Source organism: Acomys minous (assembly GCF_964271855.1).
Source record: "Acomys minous genome assembly, chromosome: 5".
NCBI lineage: Eukaryota > Metazoa > Chordata > Mammalia > Rodentia > Muridae > Acomys > Acomys minous.
In genome coordinates this window covers 47,780,198-47,799,248 of record NC_140494.1, presented here as the reverse complement: position 1 = coordinate 47,799,248, position 19,051 = coordinate 47,780,198, and the positions used below count along the sequence as shown (strand labels likewise).

The 19,051-nt window shown below is 35.4% G+C and overlaps 1 protein-coding gene across 7 annotated transcripts in view; it reads left to right on the top strand.

Moving 5' to 3' along the window:
• Positions 1–19,051, top strand: part of CDH18 (cadherin 18) — an 838,900-nt gene that overhangs the window by 418,248 nt on the left and 401,601 nt on the right. Inside the window, exons 1-2 of one of the 7 annotated variants that reach the window (XM_084783760.1) lie at positions 12,431–12,737; positions 13,541–13,582. The exons of 4 other annotated variants lie outside the window; for them this stretch is intronic. The gene's annotated coding sequence lies outside the window, so the exon portion shown is untranslated. Of the gene's footprint in view, positions 1–4,182; positions 4,233–12,430; positions 12,738–13,540; positions 13,583–19,051 lie in introns of those variants that run through there. 2 more of the 7 variants (XM_084783759.1, XM_084783757.1) reach the window with 2 other exon arrangements.

The window sequence follows — 19,051 nt, the reverse complement described above, 5'->3', positions numbered from 1 at the left end:
TAAAGCCACACTGAATGAGGAAGGAAATGGTAATGTACAGCTAATCACACGCTCCTGAATGCAGATCAAGCTTCTCATGCATTAAAATAAAAGGAAATTATGAGACTTCATTTGACAATTTTGCATGCTGTAGGATATGCAAATTCATCTTATACTGAGAGCTAATTTGATCTATTTTTAGCTGCCACTTCCCTCCCCCAAGGCCCACAGTGACCAAACCTTTACAAATAGTTTCTGCATTTCTACTTTGCCCTGTCTCTGAAGCATAAGAAATCTGTTTACTAATCAGCAATCCACATGGTTTCAAAGTACTAAAATGACCTGTAAGATTCTATCAGTTTACGAGAAATCATTTTCAATCATAGAATCTACTCTCTTTCATTCTCCGCCCTCCTCTTTTCTATATGTCTCCCTGACTCATCTCCACTTATTCCTCTCTGTTTAGCTACTTCTTTCTGTGGTCCTGTGGAAACTTCTCTTACTTATTATTATCCATGACAATATATACCAATACGAATGTGAATATCATTGCCACGAATGCCAAATACTCGTTAATACAACATAAAATTTTGCCATCCAAAGTGGCTTCAAAAGCATCAACTTTATTTTCACCTGACTCTTAAGACATCTCTTGAACATGCAGCCAATACCAGAGTGTCCAAATATACTAACATAACCCAATTATGCTCAATCATGATGATTACAGTTTTCTTCCTTCTACTCCGAACATGACATCACCTCTGCTGTTTCCTTTACAGTAACAACAGTATCCTTTTTTTCCTCATTTCTTTTGTGTTCTATTCCTGTTTCCTAGAAATATCTCTTATGGCCTATATTACTCTCTTGACTTTTATGAACCTCCAGTTCAACACAATTATCTAAGGATTCAAAGAAGTGTCCACATGTGAGAAAAAAAAAACCTGCGTGCATGAAATTCTCACCAATATTCAATTTTATTTCATTACAGAAATTAAAAACTGATCTGAAAATATAAACCTGGTAGAGAGAGAGCTAAAATGTATGTTACAGTAAGGAATTCTGGACTATCTGTGATAGTAATTCCTAGTTGTCAATTTAAGAAGCCAGGGACATGAGGACCACAATCACAAGACAGTCTGATTCATATTACCCTACTGGCATGTCTGTCCAGTAATTTCCAGATTTTAATGCATAAAGGAGAAACTGCCCAACTGCGAGTCATGCCACCCCAGAGAGGTATCTGTAGATTATCTATGGGGGCTAGATGTGCAGAATCAGGATTCACTGCAGTAAGTTCTCTGCTTTAGTTCTGCCTCTAGGTTCCTGTCTTGAGTTTCCTAAGTAATAGACTGTGAGCTGTTGGCCAAATAAACCATTTCATAACCTACCATAATTTCTTTTGGATAATGTTGTATCTCAGTATAAAAAAATGCAAAGCATAGTAGAGACAAAGAGAGGGAATATCTTCCAAAACCAATGCTGAACAACATGATAGGACACGAAGAAAGATTAAATTTAATCCTCATTGGGCATGCTGCTAAAAAGTCAACTTGATGCTGATGAAGGAGCATAACATAAGGCCTGATATACTGAATCTGTTCCAGGAGAAATTGATGAATGTATTTCAACATCGAGGTATATGTGAGGAATTTCTGTACAAGGCAACTGTAGGCCAGGATTGAAGAGCAGCAATTGACAAATCTGGTGTTATGATACTCAAAAGCTTAGGTATACCACAGAAAACCACCAACTGCATGAAAAAAATGACTTATGGAATGGGAGAATACAAATTATATATAATTTGAGATTTCAACTTGTTGCTATGAGAATGGATAAAATTTTTGAAAATAACAACAAATGTTAATGTGGATGTGAGGAAAAGGGAGTGCTCATCAGCTGCTGGTGGGAGGACAAGACAAGCTGGTGTAGTCATGAGAGAAATCACTGTGGAGGTTCCTCAAAAGATAGAAATAGTCCTTCCATATGATCCAGCTGTACAAGTCCTCGGCATATGCCCCAGGTTTCTATATCCCAATATAAATATATTTGCTTATCTATGTTCATTGCTGCTGTATTCACAATAGCCAGGAACCACACAGTTTAGATGTATATCAAACAACAAATGAATAATGAGGCCATGGTATATATATACAATCAAATGTCATTTATCTGTAAAGAGAAACAAAGAGCATACCAATTAATTTCCTAATAACAAATGTTTTACACTACATATATATGTATATATATATATATATATATATATATATATATATGTAACTTTATACAAATTGAGCAGGATATATATATGTGTGTGTATTTATGTATATATTTACTATATATGTAACAATAATTAATGAAAATGCACTATAACTTTGAAAGGTAGAGAGGAAGGCTATAGGTGAGGTTTTGGAAGGAGAAAAGGGATAAGGAAATAATGCAATTATACTGTAATTACAAGGCAGAGAAAATCAAATAATGCAATACTCAGGTAAATGGATGAATCTGGAAGCTACAAATGACCATTCTGAGGGAGGTAACTCAGAACTATCAATATTCTCTCTCATATATGGATTATTGCATTCTTTTATTGAGTTTGTTTTCTGATTAATCTCCTAACATCTCCTACTTTATAAATATTTTTAAAAATACCACTTTCCCCATCTTTCTGACGTTTATTACATAGTTTGCAGTATCACAGTAGAATAAAAACAAGCATCAGTGGATCATGACAACCCATTTCCTGGTCTATCTAGCAATACTTAACCAATAGTTAGGTAACATTAAAGAGCAGAGTATGGATTTGAGAAAAATGTTCAATGGAAAATGTGAAGGTAACTAATTAATCAAGGATTAGTAGAAGTAGTGACATAGGTATGAAATGGAGCTTTCCATAAAAGCCTTATCCGAAGCTTATAGCTTTGATTTGGGTATCTAGAAATTAGTAACTTCAGAGGTAAGATACCCCTATTGCAGTAACAATGTACTCACTTTAGCAGAGTTGACCTTGCTTTTAAGAATAAAAAAACCTGAGAGCCAATGTACATATTTTTTGTGTTTGTAATTACAAAGTGACTGTGTGTGTGTGTGTGTGTGTGTGTTTATGGGTGTGTGGGTATGCTTATATGTTTTGGATTTGTGTGTGGAAGTCCTTTTACTGGCATGGGAAATCTTATTAACATAAAGGAAGTAGGTTTGGAGTATGCTTTAGTGTCTTTTTATGTTTCTGGGAGACTTACACAAACTACAGTTTACTTCTTCAGTTTATGTTTTATATAACTTTATATTTTTGTTATCCATTTCTACTCACCATAATAAATAGAACAGCCTTAAATTTTTATAACCCATCATATCTATTCTTTTTAATGTCATTCTATGTTTCTTTCTAATTTAAAAAACATGAGGTCATCAATTTTCATACTGTTTTTGCTAGTGAAACTTTTCAAGTCATTGACTCCTTAATATTTATCTATGTGAGTACACTTACAATTTCCATATCACTTTGTTATCTAGTGGGAGATTCCACTGTGAGAACAATTGATGACACTTCATCATGATACTTGCCTTCCATTTAATCATGGCTAATATTTTAACAAGAGCATAACTTTTACATAGCAAATTCATACATCTTTGTTAGTCCTTCATCCCTTTCTTCTCCTGCCTAAATTTCTTTTCTTTACTGGATACTATAAACATCTTAGTTCCCTCTGTTTCCTGTTCTTCTTGTCATTTCTGTGTAATTAATTTCCATCATCCAACTCTAACTTTGCAAAAAGAAAGCTGTTTTTACATGCTCAGGATCAATTAGAAAAGCATGTATGTGGTTTCAAAGCACTCTACATGTGTATCATATAGTACCACATTAGGATGAAATATTGGTTTATTAAGATTCTTCCATTCTATGATCAGATTAAGTTATGAATCATACATTTCCATGGTTATATTTGATAAGGTTGCAACTAGGTTGGCCTATCCTAAAACCAGAAAACATAAATATATTATGTTGGTTTATTGTCATGCCACACATTTTAGATTTTTCTATTTTCATTATTACATGATGTCTAATGTATCATATGTGAACCACTGAGCATGTCAATGCAGGTATATAATAGTAATGACAGAAGCCTAGACATGAGAACAATAAAGGCTATGTGAGGTTGTTTAGAGATAGTTCAAAACTGTGATATATTTTGCTCATCTTTGCAGATGTGTCAGAATTCTGCAGTAAATCCTGCCTTGAGAACCTAAAGGGAAATGTATGTATAATCCTTAACAAATGAGATACATTCTCGAACTGTGTCTGTATATGATATATTTTGTGGAAGCATTTTCAAATTCCCATAACAGGATTATAATAATTAATTTTTATAGAGTAGATACCTAAAAATATTTACTTGGATAACATATATTTTGTTTAATTTTTCCATCTATTAATAAATGTTTTATAATTATCTTTATATTTTGACTTTCTCATGTGTCTATTATCAGCTTTTTTGGAATTTATGTCTATTTTATTAAATAAAGATATTTGTCCATATGTAGCTTATGGAATTTATGGCATCATTTTGCATTTTATTAATTTTCAATTTTTTTAACTTAAATCAAGAAATTTCTGGCTTCTGTTGATCTCCTTCAATGAAATCACTTCAGCATTTTCAAATGGGACATTGCATGCTTTCTAAGTAAATCTATATATATCTATTTGTTTACATATTTGCATACTCATTCATCCACATAAAATGCATATTTTGCCAAGTGTGAGAAGGAAAAGCTGCAGAAATTTAGATGAACTTCTAATGTTACTACTTGGTTCAGTATTCAGATAATTTAAGTCCTTAATAGTTCTCAATTAACAATTACATGATAGGAAAATGGATGTGAAATGAATTTTGAGAAAAACAAGAAATGGCCAATAATTACTGTAGTAATCACATTAACAGAAATGGAACAATAACTTTCAGCTATTACACAAATTGAAAAAATGTTATTGCTCAGGCTTAGCAAAGAAACAGTAGTTTACTTATTCTTACATAATGGTGTTTCAAAGCAACAGAGTAACCATTGCTGTAAGAACTATTCAAAGATTTTTGACTATGGTTGCAGTTCTTCTATATAATCTATGCAAATGCGCTAGACAGAGGTCGAGCACGGGATCATAATCAGAGTTGTTCATCAAAGAACAGAATTTCAAAACCTCAGCAACATTAGGATTCACTAATATTGAAAGATTAGATAAATTGTATTACACATATACTGTAGAAAACAATGCTGAAAATTGAAAGTGTTCAACACAAGCTTTTATTTACATAGAAATTCTGACACACAACTAATTAAAAGCAAGGAATATTCATAGTTTTTCCAAGTATTTAAAGAAAACAATTATGAATTTGAGAGTAAAAGTATGCTACTGGTAATTTTATTAGTCAAAAACTCTCAATAAAGTAGTTCAATATATTTCCTGAAATGTCAGTGATTTAGTTGTTTAGAAGTTCTAATTAATGAAACATTAATAAAATAAGCTGGGCCTTTTGTAAACTGAGTGTGCAAAATGGATTTTAAGTATTTCTGCTGTTCTATGAATATTTAATTCTGAGCTCAGTATATTTCTTGGATGATTAACCATTTTAAGTGTCTTGAGATCACCAACATATCAGTTTTTATTATATAGCATCAAAGAGGTAAGTACAGAAATGAAAGAATGAACTAAATTAATACTGCTCCCAGGATATTCCACAGAAAATGTAGTTTTCTTTTTAATAATAAACTTCCTACTAAGAATTTGATGATTTATACTTGGTTTCCTTCTTCTAACAGTTGAGCATAAAAAGCAAATCTCATCTCTATTTACTTAAAATATCTATCTTGATCTAAAAACATCTTAACCCCTACCCTACTAAGCTTAATTGAAAGACTAAACTATCTGGTCTTCAAACCCAGCAGAGACTTGACAAGGAATAAAATTTAAATATCTGAGTGGACTGGAAGTGCAGGTTAGCAGCTTCTAAAATGAAAAGAAAAAAAATTGAATGAGACAATTAACAGCTAGAACAGTTACCCAACACTCTTTTCACCCAACAATCTCTATAATACTGGAGCATCATCTTCAGCCTTCTGGCTCCAAATTATTTGACAGACAAATTAGCGAGGCAGGAACTATTGAGGACTTGCTTATCCTGTCTTGACAGTATTCAGCTGTGAACTCTGCCTGCATCTGAAAACCTGCCTATTTTTAGGCAGAATTCTGTCTGTGGCAGAGATGAAGAAGACCTTTTGCCCAGTGGCTTGTTTGCCACATTTGAAGCTACCTCCATTAGAAGGTTCTTTGATGTTCATCTTCTTCTTTGAGGCAGGCTGGATGTTGCCAGGAGTTAACTTGTCTTGTTGTACAAGAATCTTTAGAGTAACAAAAACATCTTTAAATGCTAAATTCTGTAGGTCTCTGAGTTTTTTAAGACCCTATTTAACTATTTTACCTCATATCTATAGAATCGTATCTACCTAGTAGACCTAGAATATATACTCTTGTGATAAAATTAGACCAGTTTTTGACAAGAGCATGATTTGCATAATACAAAATTCAATACCATTGAATTAAAAAATAACCTTATTTGTGAGCAACAATTAGGTCCTTGAGATGAGTAGTAGATTCAATAATTTACCTTTTGTTCTATCCTCTTTCTGTTTCTATATCCCCCTTTCTTTCTTTTCAGCCCGTACCTCCTTACCTACAAAAGAAAGATAAAGGAAAAGAGATATGTCCCCGAGTCAAACCTAGTTTCCTCTTTCTATAAGACCAATAAGAGTTATAACAAATTCCCATTGAAAATAACCATCTGTAGACCAAGTGAGTAAAGAGAAACCTATTCACATCCCCCCTCTTAGAAGAAATGGGACGTTATTCTCTTAAGGTTTCTTCAGACTGATTTAGGGCAAACCATAACTTTGAAAGGCATACCCCCAAAATTTGTAAAAAATGGATAACATTTGTGTTCCATTTTCCAAAAGTTGTGAAATTCCAGGCTTAATAGGAGTCCTGTGTGGGACAGTCTGGACTGCTGGACCAATTGGCACTAGAATCTTTCTACAACACTGTCCTGGAAGCTGTACTGTTCTGATGGGTAACAGAAACTCTTCCAGTGAGATATGATAGATATTAATCTCCATTCAGAAATTTAGACCCAACAAGATAGGAAAGATGTTTACTTCAAGTTTGTCAGATACAAATAGCTAAATCACTATGGATGTAACAGTTATATAATTCCTGATTGCCTCATGGTTCCTCCTGCTGTGTGTAGTTTATTTTATTCATGTGTAATGATATAAATGTATACTTTTGAAGTGAAACATAATTAAAAATAAGAACTGGTGACTTTGATTTTTACCTTTCTTATCAGTATCTGAGTTTGACCCCGGAAATGCTTTGTCCCATTCCTGACTATCTAATGGCATGGTTATTCTCTTGAGGATCACTACAGAGACTTGCTAACTAGGCCTTTAACTGCCATCTCTGTCTTCTTTGGACTGCTTCATTGACATGAAGACACATCTACTTTTTTTAATACATAAAGTGGCTGTACCATGTCTTTACCCTCCCCAACCTTCTCTCTGCTCATCAAAATGGCTCTCTCAACAGGAAAAAAACCCTCTGCTGAAGCCCTAAAATAAAGAAAATTGCTAGGAATACCTTCCAGGAGTAAAAGAAAACCTCACATGATATTATTAATAGTTTTTTTTTAATTTCACCTGGGCACTAAATTTCTTAGGTATTGTGAACTTTGGCCTGTATAAAGTTGTGTAAGACTCAAAGAGCTCACCTGGGTAGAGATAATATCCCAGTCTATGTAAAGTATTATGTTTAGACTAAAGTTTAATGCTTAAACACCTCAGTAATTAAGAAGCAATTGAAATATAGCCTGGCCTATGTCTTTGAATTTCAACCAAGAATTTTCTATATCACATTGGACTTCATAATATCTACAATTTCTCAGTGAATATTAGTAGTAAACACTCAACCAGGTTACCCATGTAAAACAATAAACTCATATAAATATTATTACATGCCTAGTATGTTTTATAAAATTTAAATCTCCTAGAATATTTTAAAGAATACATTTTATCTTAGTCAAAAATCTTAGACGTGAAGAAAACTCTAAAAGGTGAACATTGTGTTTTAAGTGTAAATGAACCAGAATGAGTGATGCGCAGATAGCAGGCAACACATCTCTACTTATGTATCTTTGAAGATAGGTATTAAAAAAGTTGAAGAGGTTTGAATTCATAGACTGAGTAAAGAAAATAGTCATCACCATTAAGGACAGACATCTATCTGTTAATCTATCGTGAGTCTGCATAGAATAAAACATCAGAGGAAAGAGTAATTTGCACTCTGTTTTATGGGCAACATCCCTGTTTACATGGCTTTAGTAACTTGTGTTCCTAATTCATAGTCCTTGAAAGAAGACTGAAATATATACTAGGTATTTTCTTACCTCATCAACCTCTCAGTTTACTTACTACCATTCTTACTGTCTTTCTAACATCTAGATGAAGATCATAATTTTCTCCAGCTGTAAGTGAGTTGTTTTCTTTCTATAATTTACTATCCTCCTCCCTCCCTCCCTCCTCTCTCTCTCTCTCTCTCTCTCTCTCTCTCTCTCTCTCTCTCTCTCTCTCTCTCCATATATCAGCAGCATCTATCAACTACCAGTGTCTTCTCAGCTAGGAGTAGGTAAGTCTCAACAGTCTTTTTCCAGTTCATATTGCAATGTTAACTGGTTTGATAACATGCAGGGCTTTTGTTCTCAACAGGGGCTTTTGTTCTTTGATAATGGGTACAATAAGCCATGCCATGTCCAGAGGAGATGATCTTATGGCGATCCTTTTATGGACTGTCTGTCCCTTTCTGTGATGTTCTCTGAACTTTAGGGGTAGTAATGTGATAAACTTGTATTGGTACAGGCTTTCTCATATTCTTTCTATCAAAAGCATATAAAGAATCATTTTCATTAACTTAAAAAATAATGTTTTAGATTTTTATCTCATAAAAATCTAATCATTTATTACATATAATTATTTGGAAATATAACTGTAACCATTTGAGATAAATGATATGCTAATTATCTGAATGAAATTGTTTTTTACATAATACACATCCACAGAAAAAGCTGTATAACTCAAGTTTATGTATAGGTTCTTGTGACAACCCAATAAAGACATTCAAGTATAAACCAGCTTGGCATTCATATGCCCTTGACCCTTCCCACTATTGAATTAAAAGAAGAGTATCTACAGACATTTTTTAGATTCTTGCTTCATTTGTATTTGAAAACATGATTACAATTTTTCACAGTACAACTGAACACGTGATGGCATCTACAGTGACAATTTTCTGAGTTTCTTTTTCAAAATATTCACCATTTAGCACTACAATTTTGTCTTTCTAGTTTCTATGGTCTGCCCAGCATCAATCTTACGTTGGATGCTTCTCTGTCACCAACTAGAAGGATTCTTATAACTATTCCACAGTAACACAAGAAGAGTTCAGTATCAGAATTGCCCATGCTTTCAGTTTCTGAGATTAACTCTATAGTAAATTCTGCTAAGTCTTTTAAACTAAATTTTGACTTAAAAAAGAAAATGATCCCTACCTCTAAGCACCATGCTCCAAATTAGTCCATCTGTTGTCTTCTCTACACCCTGCAAACATACCAACACGTACTAGGTGGACAAAAGGCTCACCTTCTTATTGCTGGAGAAAGTTGGCACAGGTTCATAACATCAAACTTTTAAAACCACTTATCTGCACTGCACATTGTATCACGGGGTTTTGAGAGCATCTATAGACCTTAATCTGGGTGCAGTCATTGATACACATTTACCCTTGATAAGCAGAGTATTTTCTTAGGGATGGATTGTACTTTTGCCGTTTTGAGTAAGTGCCTGTTGACCCTTATGCTGCTTCTCCATCCCATTCAGTTATTGTGGACTTAATAGTGGCAAACCCCAACGCAGAATAAAACCTGTTTTGTTTTTTTTTTCTACTACATCCCTGAAATTCTTATTGCTGATATCTGAGAAAAACACAATTTTAGCCAGGTAGCAACAAACATTTTATTCCAATCAACTAGAAATGATGAAATAAACAGTGTTGTTCTTCTTCTGAGAATGTTATGGGGCAAATGTTAAAATTAAACTACGTGACTTCTTTTTGACCAAATGCTCTTCTTCACGTCCTTTTTATTCATTAGAACGATTCCTTCCCTCATTCATCAGTGTCTCATTACCAGAGCAAGAAATGAAGTGCATTCTGTTTTCAATATTCATTTAAATAAGTAAATATGGATTTTCTAAATAGCTATAATTTATGTAGTTTTTGTTCTTTTTTTTCATTTTTGTTTTTCTTTTTTTTTTTTTTTTTTAGTTTTTCAAGACAGGGTTTCTATGTGTAGCCTTAGCTGTCCTGATCTTGCTTTTGTAGACCAGGCTGGCCTCTAACTCACAGATATCAACCTGAGTCTGCCTTCTGAGTGCTGGGATGAAAGGCAAACACCATTATACTGACAATGCATTAAATTAATATTATAAAGACTGAGAAGGTTATAATTATATATTTAGGTATATATTGTATATAATTATATATATATTTAATATATGTATTATCAACAACTAGTGATAAAAAGAGGCCCTAAATTTGAAAGAGAAATAAAAAAAGGTTGCATATTGTACTTTTGGGGGGAGGAGATATGAGTAAAATAATTTAATTATATTATGATTTCAAATTAAAAAAAATGAAATTATGACACTATATAAAGAAAAGCCTTCATTTGTGTTGGAAGCCACAAAGGAGAGAATAAACAAATCCTGAGATAACACTGGCTCATTATTCTGACACCGTTGTTCCCCACTAGTTTAAATGTTGGTCATTTTCAAATTTTAATTGACTTGTTACAGATTTTGCAGGAGCAACTAAGTACTTCAATATGCAAAGCTTTCCCAATAAGGTTTAACTCATTTCCAGTACTTCCAGCACTCCCAGCACTGTTTCTGTTTGTCTCTTTTAACATACCAACCCCCAAAACCAACTGAACTATCTCTACTATTCAATACTCCCATGAAACAAAGACAGTCAAATGTAAGTAGCTGATTCTGAACATTCCATCTGCCGCACTTTAAAAGAAATAACCGTTTACCTTATCTTATCGAACGACCTTTCTCAAAGCAGAAAAAGACCAAATAAGTAGGCACAGTTACAAGTTAAATAACCTTTGTCAAACATCTACCATGATTTATTAATACCTGCATAGATATTTTAATGACTTTTCACATACAGAGGGAAAAATTCGAGAGAGGAGTCTTTTCTAAATTTTTTAAAGTCTCTTGAGGGTGAGGAACAGCATAACCACTCACATCCACCTCACGGGGAACATCCCAACCTTGATTGTGAGCCCCACGCTTTGCACATTAGCACACATGCCTCCCTTTCACACTACATCTATTAAGCATGAGTGATTTTCCTCTAGAAAAGCACTAAAAGGGGGGCTTTGGTAGTTTAACCAATATGTATCCGAAGGAATGCTATTCTCTTGGTGTTGGCAATGACTGAGAATCCCATATAAGTGTTAATATCCCTGCCAGAAGACCCTTACAATAGCCATTCAATTAAGGAAAACACCTACACTTGTTTACTATGATGCGCGCAGTGAGATGTAGGATCATATTGATGGGTGAGTGTGGGTGACTTCCTGCTGGGAGAAACTACTGAGGATGATGCCTCTCAGCTGTTCCCATCAGTTTTGAAAACAGCCAATCAGGCCTGGAATCCCTGGTATCACAAACTGTGTACATTACAAAACCTTGTAATTTATTCAGGAGTCAGAAGAGGTGAGAAGTTCATGCTTGGCTTGATTCTTCTGGCACTAGTGAGAGGTAGCGAAGGCACTGCAGCACTATTCATCTTCACAAATATAATGCTGACCTCCAAGGAGAAGCTCCACCTCAGAGAAACCCTACATGCCTTGAGTACTTGGGGTAAGGCAATGAAAGGGCATCTCTCAAGCTAAATCGCTGGACTTCCCCTCTACTATGGGTCGCTGATGAACGAGCCAGCAGTAGAATGTTTATCAGGCTGTGACGACTTTGCACGGAAATATGAAAATTTATTATCAGCTTGCCACATCAGCGCTTGCCCTGTCTGCCTTTGCTCTTTCTCTTCTGATGTATACTCCCACTCCATCTGACAGTCACCCCAGGCTCCTTTCCCTACTTTCCCATCCCCCCCACCCCCCCCCGCAGAGTACTGCTGGTCTAAACTGTCACCGGCGTCCTGGCCGTCATTTTTCAAGAACACAGGGTTTTTGTTTTGTTTGTGTTGTAAATGATTCTTATTAACCTTATTACGATCTGTGTGACCTTGTCTATGGGGCAGAGAGCGTATTTGTACAGACCCCAAAAGTATGTATGGTGGGGTGGGGGAGAAGGAGGCAAAAGAGGAAGAACGGACTAGGGGGAGCGTTAGGGAGCAGAGGAAGGAGGAGAGACTGTGAGAGCCCAGCATCAGGCCGACAGGAGCTGCCAGCCAATCAGAGAAGCGCTCGGGAGCTGCAGAGACCCAGCCTGGGAGCCTGGGGCTGGAGGTGCGCGGAGCCGGCGGAGCCTGGGCTCTCGGAGGACCGCGAGCAGCAGTGCCCAGAGCTCTGAGAAAGTACCTCCTCTGCTTCTCATAAATTTAGTTCCTTTCTACCAGTTAGGGCAAGTCAGCCAAGGTAAGGCTTCAATACATCACACTTTACTCTATCGTGACATTAATATTTTTATACAATGGGGCTGCTTACCCAGTTCTGAGTGAAACGGTATTGGTGAAATCTTCCTCCTGGATGCTTTTCACAGGGTGCTGTGCTAATGGGAAAGTTGCAGGCGGCAGCCTTGCCGCTAGCATAAATTTGTATTTCTTATGCCGGAATGCTGCTTTAGAGCCTAAGGAATGCATAGCTCCTACTCCAGCTGGTTTTTGTGTGGATGCTGTTCTGTGGATGTGCTGTTACTGCCCTGCCTCTGAAGAAGTTGGAAGGGGACTCAGTCAGGCACATTTGTATACTGGGGGCATCAGATTAGGCGACATCTATGTCTATCTATAAAAGTGGGAACAGCGTGGTCAGTCAAGCAGGAATATAGCAATTGGATTTTCCATAGTGCTTTTTAATTCTTGTCTTTTCAGTATCCTGTAAAATTACATGCTATCTTCGCACCGAAACTGCTGCCAGATGAGCCTGATTTGTTTTGGGTTTTGTTCCTTTGGATTTTTAGAATGTGTTGTTTTGTTTTGTTTTGTTTTTTTTCCTTTTTATATTCCTTTTATTTTTTTTCTTTCAAAAATGGTTTTCATAGATGTCTCTGGAATCCTAAGGTGAAAACTTTTATGTTTTACAAAAGGCACAGTAATGATGCAGAGAAGCCCGCTGGGGTCCTGTGATCACTAGCTAGTTTATTTGGTGTCTGCCTGTTTGTTAACTCTCAGTCACTGCCATAACTTCCTAACCTTGGTTTTTTTTTTTTTTTCTGCGTGTAGAGTCATCTAATTTTGTCTTTGTTTCCACATCTAAAAATCAAGGTAAATCCCATCCATACTTGTATGTGAGTGTGCTATGCATGCAGATGCTATGGACCTGTCATATGTAACAGGTGAAAACAATTTTATTAGTTAGGGTTATTAAGATACCCTTAAAGCTCTTATGTGTTGCATTAAATGAGCCTCTCACGTCTGGTCTAGATAAGCGATCCTGTGTGCTTTCTCAATTGGAAATTGAAGGGGGAAAAATCCTAGCCCCCACCCCCCAAAAAATGCTGCTTTTTGGTTTGTTCAGGTGATGGCATGTCTGCTTTGAGCCCAGAGAGAGAGATAAGAGAAAGATTTTTGTTATGCTGCCAAAAACCTAACTATATGCTCTCCTTGCATTTTCTAACCTTTATCTTCGACTCTGGGATCACCCACAGATGTTAAAAGCAGGAGGCTGTCCTTCTGCAATAACTGTTCTCCGTCTGAGGCTATCTTCTCCTCACAGAACATATTCATCCCAGAATCAAGAGTTTGAAATGCACACTAGATCTTGTGCATACCTTGTAGCATGTAGGAGGAGGGAACAGACTGTGACACTAGAAGAGAATCCATTCTTGTAGCATTCTGGTCCAAGCACCAATTATTGCAGCTTTGTTTTCAAGCTTCCTGTTCTATGTTTGATTCTATATTTACAGTCAATGTATTAACCTAGTGCCATTCACCCAATTCATTTGCTCCGTAAGGCATTCACTTAATGGGCTTTGGTCAATAATTACTTCATGTATTACATAGTTCCTGTGTTTTTCAACACGGGTAGCTAACTTCAGAAAACAACTAGAAAATGATACTAATGGCTAAAATTGATTGCCTACCTGAAAACAAGGGGTGGTTCAAAATGAGAGTAAGCTATTTCAAATGCAGGAAAAAAAATGCCTAGGAGACTATAAGCCAATAGCCAAGGAGAATAAGACAGTAGAAGGAATGTGATAGGAAAGTCTACTTGAAACTGTGACTGGTGAACCCTGAATATAATTAGCTGTACAAGTTATGAGCATTGGCAACAGCTTCTGATATTTGGATAAGTTTTTTTATTGTGGAAATCAATGATTATTATTCCTCCTATTCCCTTAAGCTAAGATGGGTATGGTAAAATGATTGGAGATGTAGTTGTATAACATTATAAAATTTTAAACAAAGTTTATTCCATAAACTAAATATAAATTATTTGTTTATTGGCTCATAGGAATACTATTTTAGGTATTACATGTATCTTTGGGGCCCAATGAATATAACCGCATTTCAAAAATGTTTTGTGTCTCTTCTGAACTTATGGGTGGTTAAGAGTTGAAACTATCCCTTACATATTTTTAAATTAAATGTAGTAACATCTAAACATGCATGTACACTGTAGTATACTGAAAATACTTAAGATAAAAATTCACTTATCCTGAATCAGGTGACAGATGTAGCATAGTCTGAGGAAAAGTATAGGCATAGTATGTATGATTCTCTTTTTTTCTTATTAGAGACAATACTACAGAAAAAATTCAACATTCTTAACTTTGTGTTTTTATTGAAGGTACAGTACCCATGTATTCTAGATCAGGGCATCTGAATATTGGCTCTGTTGACATTAAACGTTACTTCTTTATAGAACACAGAAATAGCCTGAGCTTTCCAGCCAATGTAACAATCTCCTTCAAGTCTACACATTAACTTAAAGGAACATTTTGCTAAAGTTTAGAAAACCAAAAGAAGCTTCTTAAATTGTTACCTTTACTCTGGTGTGTGAAGAAAAATATTGTTCTTTAATGTGAACTCTTGCCCTCACAAATAGAAATTGGCATGTTTACACACTGGTCAGAAGTCTGCAATGAAGTAGACAATTGATCATGTGTTTTCAGTTTCAGTGCTCTGCCCATGATTTCTCTCATGCCTTTGAAAATGGATGGATAGCAAGCTGTACATTTCCAATAGGTTCTTAGTATATCATTGTGAAACACTGTCGTGATACCATCCTTGTTTTTTCTATATACTGAAAGACTGACACTACAGTGTTCTATGCTAAATAGAATGGGAATGGAGAAGAGCACTGAGAAAAAGTCTCATCTGTTGGGATTAGAATAAAGTTACTTCCTTTAAAAAGATAAATCATTAATAATATGGCTTCCCTCCATGACCAGACTGTAAATATAAACCTAGACTGTTTTTAAATGGCTTTCTTCACAAAGAATCCATTTGGCTTAGGGAGCGTATATCACCTGTGTGTAAGTTGGAATGTAGGCACTTTATATTTTTTCTAAAAATTTATTTTGGAGCCTATACTCTAGTACATCATACGTTTCTTTTTAGAAATGTTTCTAAAAGGTTTCTTCCTTTTCAAAAACACTGTTATAAAATGTACAATGTTGACAATGTTAAAATACTAAATATTTGGTTTTATCAACTTCTAATGAACGCCAAAGTTTTTTTTTGTCTTGTTTTGTTTTAATTTTTACAACAATCAACAAAGACACTTACCAAGAGAAAGATAAAAATAATGTATTCATGTAAGACTGATTCTGGTTTACATTTTCATTGTTGGGGGGGTAATGTTTCCTTATGTGTGCATTTAGATGATGCTCAGTTTTGTAGTACAGGATGCTTGGTAAACTTTCCTCATTCAGAGCACTGGGAGGAAATAGAAAGCATTTTATTTATTTAATTGATGGTTATGAGTAGCATACTAGGATAATACTGTGTCCAAAATTTGAAGATGGGGCAGAGTTTGGATTTAGCCTAGAAGCACTATACTACACAAGGTCTTTGTAAGTCATTGTTTCCATTTGTAGCAGGAACAGTGATAAATTTATAAATCAAATGATATGATTGGTTATATTTGTAAATATCAATGGCATTGTTGCTAAATTATCATAGGATCAGTGTTCTTGATGGCTTGGTTATTTAATATTGATTCAGGATGCCACCTTCAAGCTAGATGGTTAGTTAAAATCATTGACATGAAAGGTTAGTAGTTTCTCTTCAAATGTAGTTCATGAAGTACAACTTTAGTATGAAATATGCAATTTAAAGTTACAGATCAATTTCCACTTTTTTCATATTTCTACTCCATTACCAACCACATTTAAAATTTCTGTGCAGGATTATAAACCATAGATACGTGACGTTTTCAAAAGGAACCGTTTTGTAAATTAGTTAATTAATTCATCCTACATCCCAATTGTAGCCCTCTGCCCCCTCTTCTTCCTATCTCTCCTACCCTCGCCCTCAGAAAAGTGGAGTCCCCACCACCATCAACCCACCCCAGCACATCAAGTCAAATGAGGACTGAGCACTTCCTCTTCCATAGTGGCCTGGCGGGAAAGGAAACAGTCGAAAGCAGGCCACAGAATCCATGTCAGAGACAGCCTCTGCTCCCTTACTAGGTGACCCACATGAAGACTAATCTGCCTATCACCTACATAGCTGTGGAAAGCTTGCCAGAAAGATCATTTTACAGGAATGAACGCTGGGATTTGGGTCCCAAAGGTGTTATGCAAAAGTATAGGAGGTGTGGTGTCTGTTTGTTATACCAGCTCTTAGATGTAGAGACAGAGAGAGGACTGAGTTAGTTTAACCAAAATTTGCAAGGTGCAGGTTTTTTTTGAGAGATCCTTTCTTAAATAGGAAAAATGGAGAGTAATCGAGGAAAACACCTAACACCAATGTTGGGGCCTTCACACCCATGAGTGTGAACATGTATGTGTACCTGTAAATATGTGTGTCTCCATATACATACAAACTTGTTTTTAAGATTTATTTATTTATTTATTTATTTATTTATTTATTTATTATGTATACAGTGTTCTGTCTGTATATACACCTGTACACCAGAAGAGGGCATCAGATCACATTACAGATGGTTGTGAGCCATGATGTGGTTGCTGGCAATTGAACTCAGGACCTTTGGAAGAGCAGGTGGTGCTTTTAACAACTGAGCCATCTCTCCAGCCCCGACTTACAAACTTCTACATGCACATTCAATCACACTACACACAGGAAAAGAAACTGTCATTGCTAATTCTGGTATGCTTTGGATTATTCTTGAAAGAATAGATTAACATATATATGTGTATATATATATGCATTATTATGTATTTAAATGTAGATTTTAATAAAATATACATGTATTGATCATTGAGAGCCCGTGATCATTTACACTGAGCATTATATATGACTGCTTTACTGATTTTCTTAAATAAATTTTGAGTTTTTAATTAATTCTTCCTGGCTTCCTTGATCCAAGCAATCTCATATACTTAACACACCACACCTACAAATATGTGGCTTAAATCTTATATTGTTTTGTGCATATTGTATATACATATTGAGACTATATGCAAATAATCCATATAATGTTAATTGTATGCATATTTTTGGGGCTAATCATTTGGTACTAGATAAGCAGTTAGTGTTTTCTTCCCTGGAGAAGAACACATTCCTTGCTCCAAGACTTACAATTGCCTATAGTTCTTTTTATACAGTTGAGGCTCATGGGCTTTTCCTTATCTATTTTTGCATGACCATTTATGTCTTCTTTGTTTAGTGAATGTTTGGACATCAATTTGATGGTAATTTATGTGTATAGCTTGTAATATTTCTAGGAAACGTGATCTCACAGGAAATTCATGATCCATATTCTCTTATACTCTTTCTGTTCCCTCTTCTGCAATGTTCCCTGGTACAGTAGTGTTTTGTAAATATATCAGTTGTTTGAGAGTTCCACAATTCTGCATACTGATTTATATAATATTTTTGTGCTGGCTTCAGTATGTTAAAGAAAAGAAGTTTCCTTGCTGAGAGGTGAAAGCTACACTTGCCTGTGGATCAATGACAAATATTTATAACTGTTAGGATATATTCTGGTTTAGGAAATTTGTGGTTGTAAAATCGTGGCCAATAACCGTGGCTTCACAATGTGCTGGGTAGTTAGATATGATTCCACTACCAGAAGTACTTTTCTTATTGTTGAGCAGCTCTTAAGTCCAATTAGAAAGCTGTTTGTTACTACCAAGGTATGCATGCACTCCTGCACCCTGATGATTATCCTGCCATGGTGATGGCTGATGTAATACAAGGGCACTATAACTTGCTAGAACTACTAGTTGCCTCCCTCTGATGGAAGGTTTTAGTGCACTTTCTGATTTCATGAAAACTGGTCCTCAGGCAGGGTGCATTCATGTGAGCACTAGCTCAGGGGTCTCTGCAACTATTTCTGAAGTACATGCTGTCATCAGAAATGAAGGCTTAACTTTCCTCTCTAATGGGTAACCAAGTGCAGCAGCAATAGGCTTGGCATTTTGAGAGTATTTGGACAGCCCTGACCAACAACTCAAAAGAGGGCTAATATATATATATATATATATATATATATATATATATATATATATATATATATTTCAAATTTGGAGATGTACAGTTAGTTCCTAACAGTTTTGTCTTCTCATTGTTAAAGTAGTTTTAGATTAGTAGGTACCCCTAGTA